At 38.8% G+C, this 21,057-nt stretch overlaps 1 pseudogene; it reads left to right on the plus strand.

Annotated features, from left to right (window-relative positions):
• The first annotated feature begins 15,100 nt into the window (after nt 1–15,100).
• LOC148698578 (uncharacterized) lies at nt 15,101–16,429 on the plus strand (annotated as a pseudogene).
• The last annotated feature ends 4,628 nt before the right edge of the window (nt 16,430–21,057 follow it).

A 21,057-nucleotide genomic window follows, 5' to 3' on the forward strand; every position in this document is an offset into this window, starting at 1 on the left:
TGAAATTGGCATGAGTTCTAGTATTTGGAACTAAATGATGAAATGCCTTCTAAGTAGTAACCAAGCAAAGAATAATGAGATCATGCAACGACTTTAGAAAACAAGAATGCACAGATTTTAACTCTCCAAATAAACGTTTAGGCTCAAGTCTCACAAGGTTGTAGCATTTGTTTGAGTTCCTTCCTTCAAGCATGTTACAAAAACTAATTTTTTTTTTTTTTTTTTCTTTTTGATTACATGTGAAGTCATAAGTTATAACCACAACCAAGCATAAACAAAGAGTAAATCAAACTTTCATCCATGTTAATCATTCTTTTTAACAGTCATGCAATTACAAACCGAATCCTCATCATTGTGTTGGAAGGTACCCTAAGACACAAACAAACACACAAAAACAACTTAAAAACAACTCTTTTTGGGTTTTCAAAACAATTTTTTCAATTTTTTATGGGATTTTCGGATTTTTAGAACAACAAATACTAAAACACACCAAAACAGCCTAAAAACACCTAAAAACAGTAAGAAACAACATTTGAAATTATGGGTGACAAAACCCTACGAATTTGCATCAAAACACTTTGGTTACCCCCCCCACACTTAAATCAAACATTGTCCTCAATGTTTCAAGCATAGACTCACACAATTAACAAACAAACAAACAAAACAACATCTAACAACCTAACATGGCAGAAACAAAATCAATAACAAAGAGAAGAGTTTAGGAACGCAAATCTGGAATTGGAGTGCTTTCTCGGTCTTCCTTTGTTGAATGCATGGGTTGCCTCCCAAGTAGCGCTTGCTTTAACGTCGTACAGCCGGACGAAGATGCTTCTTAGCCTCACTTACAGCCCACGGCATGGAGTGTATGGTCCTCCACAACCTGCCCTTCAACACTTTCGTAATATGGCTCTATGAATGGGAGGGGATAGTGATCCTCCCTAATGGTGGTATTGTGGTTCCTATAGTCCATGTAAATGCTCCCACCACCTTGAAATCGATTGGGTACCTGCACCAAAGAAGGTAACGCCGTATTAGTTGAAATGGGAATTGGAATTGGGGTTGGAGACTTACAAACATATTGTGATGGAGGCTCAAAAGTGGCAGCCATATCAACAAAGTCACTATGGCTACTCTCGGCCAGATTGGATGGTTTTAGGGCAACCACTCCAATTCCCTCTTCAATGGTGGTTCTTGATGCATCCTTCTTGATAGGTGTGGATTGTTCCTGCCCTAGATCCTTATGCACATCAATGGAAAAACAAGAACGAACATCATTAGGCTTCTTAATAGAGTCATAAACATTGAATTTAATTATATCACCACCAAACTCCATTGTTAATACTCCCTTGGCCACATCAATCTTCGTTTGAGCTGTTTTTATGAATGGTCGTCCAAGTAGGAGTGGCAAGGGTGGAGAATGAACCGAGTCTTCCATTTCAAGTACATAAAAATCAGCCGGAAAGATTAAATCATTAACCTGCACTAAAACATCTTCCAAAACACCCTTTGGATAGGCATTAGATCTATCGGCCAATTGAATGACCACACCATCATTTTTTAACTCACCTAGGTTCATAGATGCATAAATTGAGTAAGGCATAACATTAATAGATGCACCTAAGTCTAACATGGCAGATTCAAACCTAGAATTACCAATAACACACGGAATTGTAAAACTACCCGGATCTTTGCATTTTGGGGGCAGCTTGCGTTGTAAGATGGCTGAGACGTTTTCACCTACTTTGACCACCTCCTTGGTCGAAATCCTCCTCCTATTGGTGCAAAGTTCCTTCAAGAACTTGGCGTACCTCGGGACTTGCTTGATTGCATCCAAAAGGGGGATATTAACTTGAACTTTCCGAAACGTCTCCAAAATGTCCTTTTCCGCTTCTTCTTTCTTTGTTTGCTTAAACCTACTAGGAAAAGGAACATTCGCAGGAAAATCATTAGTAGGAACTGAACTTGACACGTTTTTACCTTTATTGGACAAATTGGACAACTTGGGATCACTTGGAACTTGCGGCACATTTGGTTCCACCTTGGCCGTGAGTGGCCTTTGCTCCTCCTCTTCAATTCTCAACTCGTCCTCCTCGTTGGAACGTGATTTGGATGGTTTGAGGTCATATCCGACTTGCTTTCCACTTCGCAAATGCATAGCTTTTGCAGATTCGAATCCACCTTTCGGATTGACCACCGTTGAGCTAGGCAACCTTCCTTGCTCACGAAATTGCCCCATGAACTCGGCAATCTGTCCCACTTGCTTCTCCAAGTTGTCCACCCTCTTGTCTTGGATTTGCCTCTCTTTGTTTTGAGTTTGGACTTCCTGCGTCAAAGTAGCAAGTAATTGAAAAATCTTATCATTATCACTTGAATTACCTACATTGCTTTGGGCAGGTTGTGCTTGGGCTTGTGGTGGTGCCAACGGCTTTTGATAGAAACCCGGAGGTTGTTGCCTAAATCCGCTTTGTTGTTGACCTTGTTGGGGGTCTCGCCATTTGAAATTCGGATGATCACGCCAACCGGGATTGTAAGTATTAGAAAACGGATCACCACGTGTTTGGTATTGGTTGCCATATCCCACGACATTGAGTGTCTCCCACCCTCCATTCTCGATCAATTGTGGGCATTTGTCCGTAGGGTGTCCTTGCATGGAGCATACGCCACAAGAAGCTACGGTTTTGACTTTTGGACCTTCCACCACCTGAGAAAGCAACGTAGTAAGGTTAGCCATTTGATTTTGAAGTTCGGTTATGGCACTTACCTCATTGACTTGATGTTGCCGTGGCATGCTCCTTTGTCCAACACCTTCGTATTGTTGAGCGTTCAACGCTCGATTAGCAATCAAGGTCTTTGCAGCCGTGGGGGTTTTGTCCACCAAGGCTCCTCCCGCTGAGGCATCTAGCATTTGACGTTCAATAGGTAGAAGTCCCTCGTAAAAGTATTGTAGAAGTAGTTCCTCCTTCATTTGATGCTGTGGACATGAAGCAACAAGAGATTTAAAACGTTCATAATAAGTAGGAAAGGATTCACCTTCATCTTGTTGAATTCCACTTATCCTTTTTCGTAGGAGGATGACTCGAGAAGTTGGGAAAAACTTCTCCAAGTAAGCTCGTTTCATGCTTTCCCATGATGTGACAGTTCCGGGAGCCAATTCGTACAACCAATCTTTCGCTTTCTCTTGGAGAGAAAAGGGAAAGGCCTTCATCTTCAAGATGCTCTCATCTACGTTCACCGGAGTCATGCTTGAGCAAACGACTTCAAACTCCTTCAAGTGCTTGTTCGGATCTTCCATGGATAGCCCATGGTACTTCGGAATGTGATGTAACAGGCTTGACTTCAATTCGAACTCGGCAGTCTTGTCTTGAGCTGCCCTTGGGTATTGGATGCACAAGGGTGCGGTATTGGCCAATCCCGAAGCGGAAAGCTCCTTGATTGTTCGGTTGTCTGCTGCCATGTCTTCCACTTATTCTTCAAATTCAGAAACGGACTCGGAACTTGCACTTGATTCACTAGGTTCTGGGTTCTTCCTCTTACGTCTCAACTCACGCTCAAAATCGTCGTCAAAGTCTAAAATATGTTCGTGAACCGGATTAGAACTCCGAGTCATAAACAAGTACCTAAAACAAGAAACAAAATAACATAAGAATCTGATGTAATAAGAAAAACGAAAATAACAATCCAAGGGATTAGCAAAGTTGCTAATCCCCGGCAACGGCGCCAAAAATTTGATGCGAGAATTATACGCACACAAATTAAACCCTCTTTTTATCAATTGTAGTGAAGAATGTAAGTAGGGATCGTTCTGGACCGGGGATTAGGAGGGATTGTTAATCACTTGGAAACTGACTCAAATACGTAAAAACAAGTTTAAAACACTATACTAGACTCAAAGAATGCAAAACTAAACTTTAAAACACTAAGACAAACCAAAAGACTCAAAACAGCACCAAAACACTCAAAACTGCCTTAAAAACACAATCTGGGCAGTTTTGAGCACTTTGACTACTTTGGACGAAATTGGGTAATAAATTGATTCAAAACACTTAGAAACACAAACTAAGACACTTTCTAACTAAATTGGACACTAAAGTAAAGGGGGTTTGAGGTTTTGACGAATTTGAAAACAAAACTTAAACTTTGTAAAACGAACAGATTTTTAAACGAATTTGGATTTAATGAATGGAATGAAGGCTAGCTAAGGGGTTCATCTCCACACATGTTATACTTGCATATAAAACGATTTCCAATTGCTTTTCAATAACCCATTGATAGGAGCATATTCATGCGACTTAAATGGCTTGTTCTCGTGCATTTACGTTATGTTTCTTTAGTTATTTTAGTACTTTAAGCTATTTTCGTGTGTTTATAGGTCCAAAGGGCTAAAGGAGCAAAAAGATGCATTTTGGAGACTTTTGGAGCACTTTTGGGCTAAGGATGGATAGCTTATGCTTGGAGCCAAAGTGTTGGACGAAATTGAAGACCTAATTGAAGACCAAAGTGTTGGAACCTTGTTCTCTTTAGTTTTAGGACATTTAAAACCTTTCCTAATCCCAATCATGCCATGCATAACACACATCCATTCTAACACATTGTCATTGCACATGCATTTCCTTCATTAGTTAATTCACATGCTCCATACTTATCATCACCACTCATTACTTATCACATATCATTCACCACTTATCATATCATACATTCATTTATCACTTATCATAATCATTCACTTATCACTTAACATATCATACACTTATCACTTATCACTCATAATCACCTACAACATCCACCTACTTCACCTACAACATCCACCTACTTCACCTACAACATCCACCTACTTCACCTACAAATGACATAGCCATATGTTCCCTCCACTACTCCTATAAATACCCTTGCATTCATTCATTCATGGACATCTCATTTTCATACACAACACACCACATTCACTCCCCACTCCATCTCCATCTCATTCACAACACAACACCCCTCAAACACTTCCATTATTCCCTAGCCGTGAGCTTCCCATCTTCCCCTTAGAATCCAAACCGTGAGTCCCCCTTCCACCATTCCTCATCCATTTCCATAATCCCCCAAACCTCACCTTAGACCTTGTGCTACAACAACGAGGAAGATAAGAGGGCCTAAACGTTCATACAATTCAAGTTTGAGTTGTTGGAATGTTTAGGTGTTTCTTTGATTTCAAAGTTTAAATTTAATTCTCTTTGTTTTGTACGTATGAGGAATGGAAGAGAAGAGTGCCTAAACGTTCATACAATTCAACTTTGAGTTGTTGGAATGTTTAGGCGTTTCTTTGATTTCAAAGATATGAGGAACTAAAACCCCTTTAGCTAGGGGGTGATTCGAAATTATGTTTATTACTTGCAATATGAATTGATTAACTTTCGTTGGAATTTCATAAGTTGTGGATTCAATTTGTTTAACCGTTTGATTGATAACTTATTTATGTATGTTTATTAAGAATGCGCGCTTAATTTTCATGCATGAATATGACGCTAGAATATAAGTGAGTTTCACCTAATCGTTATGAACTTATATTCACAAGTAGTGGAGGTTGCTTATAAACAATCGCGTTAAATGAATTCTTGGCACTAGTTTCATGCTCATCATAGTAACGAATGCCTCTTCAACACTTATAGTTTTCATAATGCTTAATGATCTTTGATTGTATCTTTATTGTGCTGTTCACGTAAAGGACTTTTGGAGAATGTTGTGAATTGCGTTGCGCTAACCCATCCAATTCATTAACTTAAGGAAAACTTGACGGTTAATTTAAGCGGACCTAATTAACCCGGAGTATTGAGTTTCATAATTTATCGAAAGACCAACTGAGAATCAATCTTGTATGCAAGTGTAATATGTGTGGAGAAGAACCCCTTGGCTATTCCATCATCCATATTTTCATCACATTTATATTTACGTTTTGCCTTTAATTACAATTTGTGCAATTTAGCTAATTTCGTCAAATCAAACCCCCCCTTTACTTTCCTGTTCTTTAGTGCTTAGAATCTGTTTAGTTTATGTTTTAAAGTATTTTTTTGTTTTTTTGGTTTGTCTTAGTGTTTTAAACTTTAATTTTGCATTCTTTGAGTCTAGTTTAGTGTTTTAAACTTTATTTTACGTTTTTGAGTCAGTTTCCAAGAGATTTGCAATCCCTCCTAATCCCCGGTCCAGAACGATCCCTACTTATACTTATACTACAATTGTCAAAAGAGGGTTTAATTTGTGCGCGTATAAATATCGCATCAAATTTTGGCGCCGTTGCCGGGGATTAGAAAATTTGCTAATCCCTTGGATTATTTGTTTCTGTATTGTCTTTTAGATTTAGTTTTTTTTTATTTGTGTTTTGTTTGTTAAGAACAACATGGCACTTGATAACGCTTCTCTTTTGTCACAGCTCATGGAAAGGTCCCAAATGCAAAGAGTTGATATATTTAATCTTCAATCAAGGAATAATGTGTTTTCCAATACTTACAATTCGGATTGGAGTGATCATTCAAACTCTATGTGGTGGGAACCTCAACATGTTCAACAAGAAGGATATTGGCAGCCACCACAACCTCATATTCAATATGCCCAACCAAATTTAAGTTCGTCAATAGATTATAATCAAAAGCTTAATGAATTAATTTGTTTGGTGCAGGGCTCACAAAATCAAGACAATGAGGCTCAACAAGAAGGATATTGGCAGCCGTATGAGGAGTTCTATTCAACGCCTATGCAGCCACCACAACCTGCCCAAAGTAATGTAGGTAATTCAAATGAAAATGATACGATTTTTCAATTACTTACTACTCTAGAAAAGCAAATTGGGCAGATAGCGGAGTTCGAAGGACAATTTTGTGACCAAGGCGAACTCCCTAGTTCAACCATTGCAAATCAGAAGGGAGAATTTGAAACCACCAATGCTATCATGTTGAGAAGTGACAAGGAGGTTAGAACGGACCCTCAACCATCAAAATCAAATCACAAGGAAGAGGAATACACCCAACCCACGGAAAGGGTGGAAACACCTTTACCGGAGGCACCTATTGCTCCTATGCCATCTAATACAGGTATGGTTGTTCCAAATTTCATTATTTTTAACCCCGTTCCAACAAGTATCCCTATTCCTTGCAGATTCATGACTTCCAAGGAAGAAGAAGGTGAAAAAGACATCTTGGAAGCCATTCCAAAGGTGACAAGTAGGGAATGTCATGAATTCATCAAAGAGGACGTTCTTGAAACCACAAAATCCAAAGAAGTTAAATTTGATGACATTGGACAAGTCATAACCATCACATGCAATCTGGCCAAGTCCAATATCCCTGAAACTTTCAAAGGAGTGGTGTTTGTCATTGAGTTCTTGTCAGACAAAACAAGTAAGTCATTTTTTCCAAATTTCATTACATTTTATACTAACTTGTTGTTTTTTATGAATCAGGCACCTACATTAGAATTCAAACCAATGCCGGTTCACTTCAAGTATCACCTTCCATTCAAGGACCAATTCCATGCCGTTTGATTTTATTTATGTTAAAAAAAAAAAAAAAAAAAAAAAAGATACTAAACATGGAGAAAGATGGAGCCTTCACAGAGGATGTTTACGTGAAGCCCCACTACGAGGCGTCGAAGCAGAAGGAATTGAAGAGGAAGGCATCGGAGCGGAAGGCATCGAAGAGGAAGGCATTGAAGAGGAAGGCATCGGAGCGGAAGCCATCGGAGCGGGAGGCATCGGAGCGGAAGCCATCGGAGCGGGAGGCATCGGAGCTAAAGCATTCCAGGCCTCAATACTTGGCCAAGCGCTGGATGACCCAGGAAAAAGGTGCCTCTGGAGATAAGACGCAAGCCTTTGACGGTCACTGTGAATTCGACCCTCAGATTCTTGCAGCTCATCAATCTTCAGAGTGTGTGTGTTGGGGTGGTTGATAGCTCTATAAAAAGCCAAGACGACGCGTCCACCGATTCAAAGAGCCGGATTTTCCGGCGTAATTTAGGCGACGCTCCCTCGGCTTTTCAGAAAACGCGTTCAACTTTGTCAAAAGATTTCTGACAAAGCTGAAAACACGTGGAGGCCATCATCGCATCTACACATCTTTAGCCGACAAGCGCAAAGTTCGGCGATGCTTTCTCTGCTTTTCAGAAGACGCGTGCAGCTTTGTCAAAAGGAGCCGCATCTGCACTACCACGTGTCGTTCAGAAAGCGAAGGGGCGTCGTTCAGAAATCGAAGGGGCGCCTGCTCAGAAATCGAAGAGGCGTAGTCAAAGATCGAAGAGGCGCCACTATTTCAAAGAGCCGGATTTGCGGGATCAAAACGTTTGTCGACAAGGGTAAAAAGTACCACTACTTGATATTATCTCTATATATATCGACCTTCGTTTTTATGGCAAGGAAAACCTGAAGAAAATGTCCAACTCTCCCTCACCTCTGAGGGCGCACTCCCAGCAAAGCCTCTTGAAATACTCAATTTTTTCTCCCCCAAAGAAGATACCAGAAACCTGGAGTACAAATGAGGCAGAAGGAAACGATCGATCGAAGCATGTGGAGACAACCACAACAAATACATATGCTGCTTCATTCGCCGTTTCTTCAAAAGCAAAGGTATCTCATATCAAAAAGGTCTAAAGCAAAAGTATCTCATATCATGCTCTTTCCCTGTCCTTTTCTTTGTCCTTGTTCTTACTCGCATGGCAAAGTGAAAGAAGCAATCAGCCGGCACTTGGAGTCAGTCTTCCGATCTGGAGCCAACTGCCTGGAATCTGTTCCTGATTGCTTACCTAGCGTTGCTCTCGAGTAGTCATCTTCAACGGTTGATACACTTCCAGAGAAGGGACCACTTCTGCAAAAGGGAGCGAGTAAGGCAAGTGAAAATGATACATTGAAGCATGTGGAGACAAACTTAGGCTGAGTTATCCTCCAACCCTTTTCAATACGAATTGGAAAGATTGAACAAAGAAACAGACCAAAGGAGTAAGCTCAGACCTTCGGGGAAGACCAAAAGAATCCTGCTGCCCAGATCAAGAGTAGCACAAAGGAAAATCAACGATGGGCGGCAACCAGTTCGAGAGTAAGCCTATGGAATCATCCAAATCAAGCCTCAATGCAATCAACAAAGAGAAGACGGAATTTACACTCCATAACCAGATTTGCGTCCCTAAACTCTTCTCTTTGTTAATTACATTCTGCCATGTTTAGTATGTTTAAATGTTTTTTGTGTGTTTACTTATGTTTTGTGTGAATCTATGCTTAAAACATTGAGGACAATGTTTGATTTAAGTGTGGGGGGGGTAACTAAGTATATTTAATGCAAATTCGTGGGATTTTATCACCCATAACTTCAAATGTTGTTCCTTGCTGTTTTAAGGTGTTTTTAAGTTGTTTTAGAGTGTTTTAGTATGTTTTGTTTTTATAACTCCGAAAATCACATAAAAATTTGAAAAACGTGTTTTAAAAAGCCTAAAAAGAGTGTTTTGAGTCGTTTTTGTGTGTTTGTGTCTTAGGATACCTTCCAACACAATGATAAGGATTTGGTTTGTAATTGCATGACTGTTAAAAAGAGTTATAAACATAGAGAAAAGTTTGATTTACTCTTGGTATATGCTTGGTTATGGTTATAATGTATGACTTCACATGCAATCATAAAAGAAAAAAATTCGTTTTTGTAACATGCTTGAAGGAAGGAACTCAAACAAACGCTACAACCCTGAGAGACTTGAACCTATAACGTTCTTTGGAGAGTATAATCTGTGATTTCTTGTTTTCTAAAGTCGTTGCATGATCTCATTATTCTTTGCTTGGTTACTACTTAGAAGGCGTTTCATCATATAGTTCCAAATGCTAGAACTCATGCCCTTTTCATTCAAAGCATGTCATTGATTTGCACAACACATATTCAAGAAGAAGTTGTGTAGTGACCACCACCATAGCCAAATAAACTTACTTCCCATACTTCGTATTTGTTGTAAGTTTTAACCCCGTTGAGCCTTGTTTAGCTTTTATTCTTTGTTTTCCCACATTTCCCTTACCTAGCTTAGTGTAGGACTTTCCTATACCCTTGTTCTTAAAGTATAGTGAGCATGACTTAAATGAATTCCTTTTGAGTTACATTATGCAAGAAAATGAGTGTGGGGGAGTAAAAGTTTGTTCTTACGTTTATATGTATGTTTCGAGATTCAAAAGAAAAAGAAGAAGAAAAGAAAAAGAAAAAAAAAAAAAAGGAGTGAAAATAAGTAAGAATGAACTCACGAGCGTTGATGGTTGAAGAAAGGGTCCAAAAAGTTGAATATGGCCCTAAGTTTTGTGTGACTTTCCCTTGGGTGTTCAAAGTTGATTTTTGCGTTCTAAAGGGAATTCTAAGTGCCTAATTCAAATACTTTGCTCACTATTGCTTTAAGAATGTTTGTTTATCCTTCACCTTTCTTTGTTAGCCAAACACCTTTAGCCCCGTTACAACCCTTGACTTCTATCTTGAGTGTTATGTATTTCAATTGTGGAGTTTGAACTTGGTATGAGCTTATGGTGTCACTGGTTCTCGCGTCTAAGTAGTAGCATTCCATTCATGAGATCATATCTAAACATGCTTATTAACTCCAGAAAATGCTTTCCTTATTATAACATATGTGAGTGTTCGTCTACATGTTTACATCAATCTCTCACATATAACTAGTGTAGGGTGTGTAGTCAGAAAATCTGTGTGAAAATAGAGTGCATTCTAGTAAGGAATTGAGGAAATTCTCTAAAGGCATGTTACTACTTTCGAAATGTGTTTTAAATGCTTAATTGTGAACTAGTATGTGGTGACTATGATTAAGAATGTACTTAACTGTAAAGATGGCTAAAAATCTATGGGACTAATGATTTTTAACTTGTCATGTGCATTGGAAATCTGAGACGATTGTTGGAAGGTGTAGGTTGTGTTTTGTTCGTTTTGTTTTGTTTTTGGTTTCTTTTGTTTTGTTTTGCTCGAGGACTAGCAAAAGCTAAGTGTGGGGGTATTTGATAGGAGCATATTCATGCGACTTAAATGGCTTGTTCTCGTGCATTTACGTTATGTTTCTTTAGTTATTTTAGTACTTTAAGCTATTTTCGTGTGTTTATAGGTCCAAAGGGCTAAAGGAGCAAAAAGATGCATTTTGGAGACTTTTGGAGCACTTTTGGGCTAAGGATGGATAGCTTATGCTTGGAGCCAAAGTGTTGGACGAAATTGAAGACCTAATTGAAGACCAAAGTGTTGGAACCTTGTTCTCTTTAGTTTTAGGACATTTAAAACCTTTCCTAATCCCAATCATGCCATGCATAACACACATCCATTCTAACACATTGTCATTGCACATGCATTTCCTTCATTAGTTAATTCACATGCTCCATACTTATCATCACCACTCATTACTTATCACATATCATTCACCACTTATCATATCATACATTCATTTATCACTTATCATAATCATTCACTTATCACTTAACATATCATACACTTATCACTTATCACTCATAATCACCTACAACATCCACCTACTTCACCTACAACATCCACCTACTTCACCTACAACATCCACCTACTTCACCTACAAATGACATAGCCATATGTTCCCTCCACTACTCCTATAAATACCCTTGCATTCATTCATTCATGGACATCTCATTTTCATACACAACACACCACATTCACTCCCCACTCCATCTCCATCTCATTCACAACACAACACCCCTCAAACACTTCCATTATTCCCTAGCCGTGAGCTTCCCATCTTCCCCTTAGAATCCAAACCGTGAGTCCCCCTTCCACCATTCCTCATCCATTTCCATAATCCCCCAAACCTCACCTTAGACCTTGTGCTACAACAACGAGGAAGATAAGAGGGCCTAAACGTTCATACAATTCAAGTTTGAGTTGTTGGAATGTTTAGGTGTTTCTTTGATTTCAAAGTTTAAATTTAATTCTCTTTGTTTTGTACGTATGAGGAATGGAAGAGAAGAGTGCCTAAACGTTCATACAATTCAACTTTGAGTTGTTGGAATGTTTAGGCGTTTCTTTGATTTCAAAGATATGAGGAACAAAAACCCCTTTAGCTAGGGGGTGATTCGAAATTATGTTTATTACTTGCAATATGAATTGATTAACTTTCGTTGGAATTTCATAAGTTGTGGATTCAATTTGTTTAACCGTTTGATTGATAACTTATTTATGTATGTTTATTAAGAATGCGCGCTTAATTTTCATGCATGAATATGACGCTAGAATATAAGTGAGTTTCACCTAATCGTTATGAACTTATATTCACAAGTAGTGGAGGTTGCTTATAAACAATCGCGTTAAATGAATTCTTGGCACTAGTTTCATGCTCATCATAGTAACGAATGCCTCGTCAACACTTATAGTTTTCATAATGCTTAATGATCTTTGATTGTATCTTTATTGTGCTGTTCACGTAAAGGACTTTTGGAGAATGTTATGAATTGCGTTGCGCTAACCCATCCAATTCATTAACTTAAGGAAAACTTGACGGTTAATTTAAGCGGACCTAATTAACCCGGAGTATTGAGTTTCATAATTTATCGAAAGACCAACTGAGAATCAATCTTGTATGCAAGTGTAATATGTGTGGAGAAGAACCCCTTGGCTATTCCATCATCCATATTTTCATCACATTTATATTTATGTTTTGCCTTTAATTACAATTTGTGCAATTTAGCTAATTTCGTCAAATCAAACCCCCCCTTTACTTTCCTGTTCTTTAGTGCTTAGAATCTGTTTAGTTTATGTTTTAAAGTATTTTTTTGTTTTTTTGGTTTGTCTTAGTGTTTTAAACTTTAATTTTGCATTCTTTGAGTCTAGTTTAGTGTTTTAAACTTTATTTTACGTTTTTGAGTCAGTTTCCAAGAGATTTGCAATCCCTCCTAATCCCCGGTCCAGAACGATCCCTACTTATACTTATACTACAATTGTCAAAAGAGGGTTTAATTTGTGCGCGTATAAATATCGCATCACCCATGAATTCTCAACGCCCCAGATTAACCGTGAATTGCACTAATTAACCCTCAGATTTTCCTAACGTTATTGAATTGGATGATTGCATACGACAACCCAAAGTATTCCCCACAAGTTCCCTACATGATTGCATAATAGAGATACAAGCAAGAATCATTAAGTTCTATGAAAGCCATAAGCATTGACGAAGCACTTGTTACTATGATTGCATGAAACTTATGCCAAGAATTTACTTAACGCGATTGAGATCATCAACCTTTACTACTTGTGAATATAATTCCATAACGATTAGGTGAAATTTCCTTATATCCTAGCATCCAATTTATGCATGATAATTAAGCGCGCACTCTCAACCAACACACACAAATCAATGTAATTCACATAGATAAGTAAATTGAATTCACAACTTATGAAACGCAATTAGAAGTAATCAAATCATATCGCAAGCATAAACATGTATTTCGAATCCCCCCCTAGCCAAGGGGGGGGGTTAGTTCCTCATACGCACAAAACAAAGAGAATTGAAATTAAACATTGAATTCAAAGGAAAAGAAACACCTAGAAATTCCAGCGACGCGAACTCGAATTGCATGAACTCCCGAGCTTCCTTCTCCTCCTCCTTGGTGCGGCAAGGGTCTAGGGACAGGTTTAGGGCCTTAGGTGTATGGATGCATGGTCATGGAGGGATGTAGTAGTGTTTAGGGGAAGGGGATGGTGCGGCAAGGCTTAAAATTAAGGAGAAAGGTGTTTGGACGAATTTCTGGAATTAATGAATGTGTATGAGAGGTGGTGATCTGATCTAGGGGTTAATATGAGTATATATAGGCACTCAAAACCCTAGGGTAATCAGATATGGACTTGAATAACCCAAATCCACAAGGAAATAGGCTTAGAAATCAGTAATAGAAAGGGATAATGCTTCCTAGGTGCGGCAGGTAAGGAGATAAGGTGATAAGGCTTCTAGAATGCCTTGCAAGGCAAGGGAAATCAGCTTTCTAGAAGGGATAGGTGCGGCACTTAAAGGATAGGGCAGATTTAGGGCTTCTAGAAACCCTCCAATGCAAGGAAAACTCATGGCAAGGATGGATAAGGGTTCTAGAACAAAGATAAGGTTTCTAGAACAAGGATAAGGTTTCTAGAACAAGGATAAGGTGCCCTAAATGGATAAGGACTGCTCATTGCACATGGAAACTTTGCCTATTAGGATTAGGAAACCTTGTCTTCATCATTCCTTCTTCATCTTGGACTCCTTTTCCTTCTTGGACTTGGAAAACTTCTTTGTTGCTTCACTTGAGACCATTTGGACTTTGCCTTTCCTACTTCAAGTAGGAAACCTTGTTTGAGTAGGCAACTTTGTTCTTCTAGGAATCCTAATTCAACTAGGAAACTCATTTTAACTAGGAATCCTAATTCAACTAGGAAACCATCTTCCATTAGGGACTTTCCTACTTCAACTAGGAACCCTTGCTCAAGTAGGAATCATCATCTTCAAGTCTTCAATTTCGTCCATCCTCTTGGCTCCAAGCATATGATGTCCATTCCAAGCTCTAATTTGCTCCAAAAGGCTCCAAAACGCATCCTTTTGCATACTTTGCCCTTAAAACCTGAAAACACATAGAACTAGCTTAAAAGACTACTTTACTAAGGAAAAACACTATAAATGCACAAAAACAAGCTAAACTAAGGTGCGTAAATATGCTCCTATCAATCGTTTACTCGAAGACATCGAAATTGTCTCACGGGAGTTTTTTGGAGCTATTTCATCTAAGGACACCAAGGTGCCTCGACGCAAAATTGTCAACGTGACATCATCACTGCATATCAAGGTTCTTGTCATTACTCAAATCATGATCGGAACAATTCCGATCACTCTACCTAGTCGATCATGATGACCTCTGTCGAGGAAGATGAAGAAATCTTGCCAAAAGCGTCTGGAAATGTTCAACAAAAGGCTGGCCTACGAACTTGTCGAGGAAGGTGACAACATTCAATTCGAAGGGCCTATCACCTGTGCAAGGGCCTGAGCATTGGCAGTCCACTATCTCGAGAGTTCATCTTCCCTTGGAGACGCTTATGGAGGAAACAAATCTTTTTCCCAAGAGGAGATTCCTAGAGTAATGACTCAATTCCAAAGGTTGGAGATAAATGAAGACGTCGAATCTGAGAACATGCAAGTTCTGACGACTAGCGCATCAAATACAGAAGAACAATTGCTAGAAATGCAAAGAAAACTAGCAGAAATGGCAGTTTTGGTAGCTAATAAGGAAGCTGAAATTGCGACTTTAGCAGCTCAATTAGCCGCTCAAGCTAGCATAAATAATACTAGAGATAGAGCAAGGAAAGAAATAGAAGGAGAAAGTTCCGGTGGCCAACTCATGCATCAAGATATTCATGCAATTTTCATTGAAAAGATTCGTGAATTTCAAATGTCTTTAACGACACCAAGTCTCGGATACCGGAAGCCTTATCTAACTCACTATGACATAGTGCCATTTCCCCGAGGATATCAAAAACCAAGCTTTGATAAATTTGATGGTTTAAGTGGTTCTCCTCAAGAACACTTAGCTCATTTTTACTCAGCTTATGGGGAAACATCGCAGTCAGATCCCTTATTAGTTCGGCAATTTGTTCAGTCACTCAAAGGGTCTGCTTTCACATGGTACACTCAGTTAGAGCCAGGATCTATTTTAACATGGGATGATATGCAAAGACCTTTTCTAGCTCAATTCGCCAGCTCAAAGAAAAAAGTCACACTAATAGATTTAGCTCAAACGACACAAAGGCTTGGAGAAAGCGCGAGCGAATTCATCACAAGATGGAGGAGTCTTAACCTACAATGCATGGAAAAGATTTCTAAATTTTCGGCAGTGCAAATATGTTACAACAACCTCATCCTTGACATTGCAACATTTGTATGAATTGCGGAACCTCGAACTTTTGACAAGTTGGTATCCATGGCAAGTAATGTGGAGAAGCAAATGTCCCAGAAAAATGTGATTGGAAAGATGATCCAAGACTTAGAAAATAAGTCTGACACCAAGAAAGGAGATAACGAAAGAACGCCGAAGAAGGGAGATTCTATGGCGACATTTGTCAAAGTAGACAAGAAAAATGACAATACAAAAAGAAAAGAAGAAACCAAAGGGACGAGGAGGCTTTCGCTTAAGGAAAGAAAAAAAGTTAAATATAGTTTCGACGATGAAGATGTTGGAACTATCTTAGACGAACTCCTTGCAGCAAAGATGATCACGCTTATGGAACCAAAATGTCCCACTGAAGTAAATAAAACTGATGATCCAAGGTATTTTCGGTATCATCGACTCATCAGCCATACGACAGAGGATTGTTATATCCTTAAGGATATAATTCAAGAGAAGATCAACAAGCATGAGATCGAGGTGGATTCATCCTCGAAACATCAGACGGTAACATCTAACATGATTTAAGGAAAATCAACACCCTCCACTCCATTACCAAAAGGGTCAATCCTTGTAGGATCCCATGTCGATAATGAAACCACAGTGGTCCATGCTTATCCTGACACACCTTGTTCCAGAAATCCAAAAATTCCAACTTTGTATGAGCTCATGACGGCACCAATTTTTTATGTTTGGGAGGATTCGTCGGAGTCATCACTTGAATCTGAAGATGAATGGCAAACCGTCAGTGAAAAGAAGGTGAAAAAGATCGCTAAACGTCTTTCTTCCACAAAGCGATCAAAAGGAAAATTATGGAGTGGACCACCTTCAAAGGATGGAAAGAAAAAGAAAAGGCCTAGATTCTTTCAAGACGATGATTACAAACAGCCTTTCAGAGCACCAACAACCCTCGGAGACTGCTTCCCTCCAAAACTTTTCAAAAGTAAGGAAAGCCAGGAAGAAATCGGAAATTGTTGCGCGACCTCATGTGAAATCCATAATGATGGTGGGGTAGATGAAATAACTCTACACTCTGGCCAAAGGATCCAGTCTGTGAACAAGAAAGGAGGTAAAGAAGCGGCTGATTCAGTCAATCATTCCGACAAACCAAGTGCAAAAGAGGTTCCAGTCACTATCACTACAGAGCCTGCAGTAGCAATTTCAATCTCAACCACAAAAGCAAGTACCTCTAAGAAACATTCAAAAGATGTACTATAGTCCCAAGATGGCAAATACGGCATCGTCAACCATCTTAAGCGCATCCCATCTTTTCTCAGTGTGTACGATGCTCTGAAAATGTCAAAGGAGCTTAGAGAAGCACTCATCATGGCTTTGACAAATTCTAAAGTATTTGAAACAAGCTTCAAATTTGCAGAAATGGATACAACGCTGCCAAAGTATTGCGCTTGCTGCCTCGCGAGTATCACATTTGATGAAAATGACCTTATACTATGAGACAAGTATCACAATCGGCCCTTTGCGTTAGTGGACTGGTGGAGATACATCAATAAATCGAATCTTGCTTGATTGCGAATCAACAGTAAACCTATTCCCTCTTCGAACACTTCGAGCTTTAGGGATAAATGTTTGTCAACTGACACCATTAATGCTAACTACTCAAGGCTTCAATCAAGTTGGACAAAAAGCAATGGGAACGATAGCATTATAAATGGAGAAAAGGAGAGTTGTACTCCGACACCCTTTTCAATGTAATCAATGCTAACACATCTTACAATGTTTTATTAGGACGTCCGTGGCTTCACACATATGGTGTCGTTCCTTCTACACTTCATCAGTGCTTCGAGTTTTTGGTAAATGACGAAGTCAAGAAAGTTCTAGCGGACACCGACCCATTTAGGGGTGAAGAAGTGATTTATGCTGATGCAAAATTCTACAGACAGTCAAAAGTCACTTTTTTGCAACCAACAAAAAATGAAGTGGTGTAGAAGAAATCACAATCACCAGCTGTGGAAAAGGCAAAGTCGTCGAGACTAGTCAAAATCGTGAGTTCTAAAACTCCAAAATCCTGGAAAGTAGTTCTTAATTGCTCATTAAAATATCGAAAAGAACTTGACAAGAAGACAATGGAGAAAATCCAAAATGCATTCGAAGCGCTCGTGACCAGCTACACGAAGCCTTTACGCATAATCAACCAATCAATTCCTAGAGACAATTTGGTAGTCTTAACAAATTTGCAAAGGAATAATGGTCGACATGGTCACATTGTTTCGTTCAAACGAAATGAGTTCTCGTCAAAAGTTCCATTAAAGATAAAGGCGAAAGGGTGCAAAAGCTAAAAGGAGTGCCATCAACGTGAAGTTGGATTTAAAAGAGTTCAAAGTGTCCCTAAATAGCCAAAAGAAAGAAAATTTGCCAATCTCTAAATAGCCAAAAGATATTTGCTTCTCTGCCAGGTGAGGTTGGATTTAAAAGAGTTCAAAGTGTCCCTAATTCACAGAGAAGGAAAAACTTGCTGTCAAAATTCCCAAAGTAGTTGAGAGGCTTACTCACATGGTAACCTTTACATTAAACACCCAAAGCCTCACTCAAGTATGGCAGACATGAGGAGTGCGTCATTACAAAATTCAGGGGGGGCGATTCTCAGCTTTGCAGCCATAAATCAACACTTGTCTTCAAAGTACTGCAAAATATCAACCAATCGAAGAGATATTGTTGCCAGAAACTCCTGCATGAAAGAATTGATGGGTTCATCGCTGTTAGAGTTTCATTCCACTCTAAATACATAAGCAAACCCGGAACGTAAAGAAAACGAAAATAAGTAACCTGCTTGATTTCTCCCCTCTTCGTTTTGAGCCTTCGATCCACAAAGGAAGCACACGAGCAAAAGAACGATATTTAAACAAAACCAATCTAATTTAAACATTGAACTAAATCTAAGGATAGAATGAGCATATTTATGCAACTTAGTTAGCTTTTTTTCTTACATTTATTTGTTAGTTCCTAGTTATTTCAGTATTTTGAGCTATTTTCGTGTGTTTGTAGGTCCAATTGGCTAAAGTGGCGAGAAAGTGCAATTTGGAGCATTTTGAAGCATTTTGAAGCAGTTTTGGGGTTGGAATGGTTAGCACATGCTTGGAGCAGGGTGGATGGACGAAATTGAAGACCAAAGGAGGATAGGAATTTGCTAAAGAGATGGAAGAAATTAATTCGAGATTTGAAAGAAAAGGAATTAGCCACAAAGAAGGAAACATGAGTCAAACTTCCTTATTTTGACTTAGTCAATCCTAATCTTTTCTTACTTATGTTCCAGCTATCAAAGGGGTTCCTAATCAATTTAGGACACTTAAATATTAGTTCTAGAAGCCCTAATCCCAGTCAAAGAGGGATGCCACACCACCTTACGCTTTTCCCTTTCCCTTGCCGTGCAAGGTGTCCCTTTCCTCATTTCCAATTCCTTGCCGCAACTTTCCTATTCTTTTCCCCAAGGATTCTGATTTTAACTACCCTTTTTCCTTGAGGATTTGGAGTCCAAATCCTTTCCTAAAATTAATTAGGGTTTTTTCCTTCTTAATATATATTCTTGCCACAAATCTCTACACCATTCATCATTAATCACCCACACAGCCGCATTTTTCCATTCAGCCATCATCCATACCACCTAACATCCATCCACCACAATTCACACCCATTCACCCTTGTGTTGCAACAAAAAAGAAGGAGTGAAGACCCTTCAAAATTGTTGGATTGTTGGAGCATTTCTAGGTGTATTCAATCTTTGTTTTCAATGTTTAATTTAAGTTTTCTTTGTTTTGCTGTGAACATGAAAGGCTAAACTTGTTTTAGCTAGAGGAGAATTCAAAACCATGAGTATATTTGCAATATGAATTGATTAACTCCAGTTGTGATTTCATAAATCGTGAATGCAATTTGCTTAACTATTGGATTAAGAACTTATTCTTGTGTGTTGATTAAAGGTGCACACTTAGTTTGCATGCATGAATTTGATGTTAGAATATAAGGGAGTTTCACATAATCATTATGAACTTATATTCACAAGTAGTGGAGGTCGCTGGTCACGATCGTGTTAAGTTGAATTCCTGGCATGAGTATCATGATGTCATAGTTACGAATGCCTTGTCAATGCTTATGATTTTCACAAAGCTTAATGATCTTTGATTGTATCTCTATTATGTTGTTCGTGTAGGGAACTATTGAAAAATAATTTGGTTACCAATGCGTATTCCATCCAATTCAATGACTTAAGGAAAATCTGAGGGTTATTTAGTCATGTCACTATTAATCTGTGGTGTTGAGGTTCATGGTTATCGACAAAGCAACTGGAAATCAATTTGTATGTGAGTGTATCATGTGTGGAGAAGGACCCTCTAGCTAGCTAATCACCCATCAATTCACCCAAATTCATATTCCTTTACTTAGTTTATGCAATTTACTTGTTTTTACTTCAAATTCGTCAAAAACCAAATTCCCTTTACTTTATTGTGTCAAATTAGCTAGAATCTGTCCAATTTGTGTTTTTAAGTGTTTTGAGTCAAGTTAAAGTTAGAATTCGTCCAAATCACCCTTTAGTGTCTAGTTTGAGTCTTTTTGAATGTTTTGTGTTGTTTTGAGTCTTTTTAGTTTGTTTTGAGTCATATAAGTCTCGTTAAGTGTTTTCAAGCCTAGTTTTATGTTTTAAAGTCAATCAGTTTTAAATAGATTGGCAAGCCCTCCTAATCCCCAGCCTAGAACGATCCCTACTTACATCTTTACTACAATTGTCAATAAGAGGGTTTAATTTGAGTGCTATTATATATCACATCAAAAGAACCCAGAAACGCTCCAGCACTCCAATGGTCTTGGATAGCAGGTCACCGCACAAAGCTTTTCTTCTCATTCCGTCCTTGCAAAGCTGTAGCACAAAGTTATTTTTTTGATTTTTCTCTCTAAGCTCTCTTTGATTTTTGTGCGGCATAAATGTGTATATATAGGGCTAGGGTTCACGGCACCAATCCTTGGAGGACAAGGATAAGGCACGGCAAAGTTATAGGGGGAAAAGGTTAGGGTGGTGTGGCACCAATTTAGGGCTTCTAGAAAGGGGTATTGTGACAAGTTTCTAAAAGGACAAGGGATAGGGTATGCGACACTAATCTATGGGCAGAGGATAGGGCCTCTAGAACCAGATATTTAGGTGATTT

This window comes from Pyrus communis, chromosome 2 (genome assembly GCF_041283825.1).
Source record: "Pyrus communis isolate YQ-2024b chromosome 2, ASM4128382v1, whole genome shotgun sequence".
NCBI lineage: Eukaryota > Viridiplantae > Streptophyta > Magnoliopsida > Rosales > Rosaceae > Pyrus > Pyrus communis.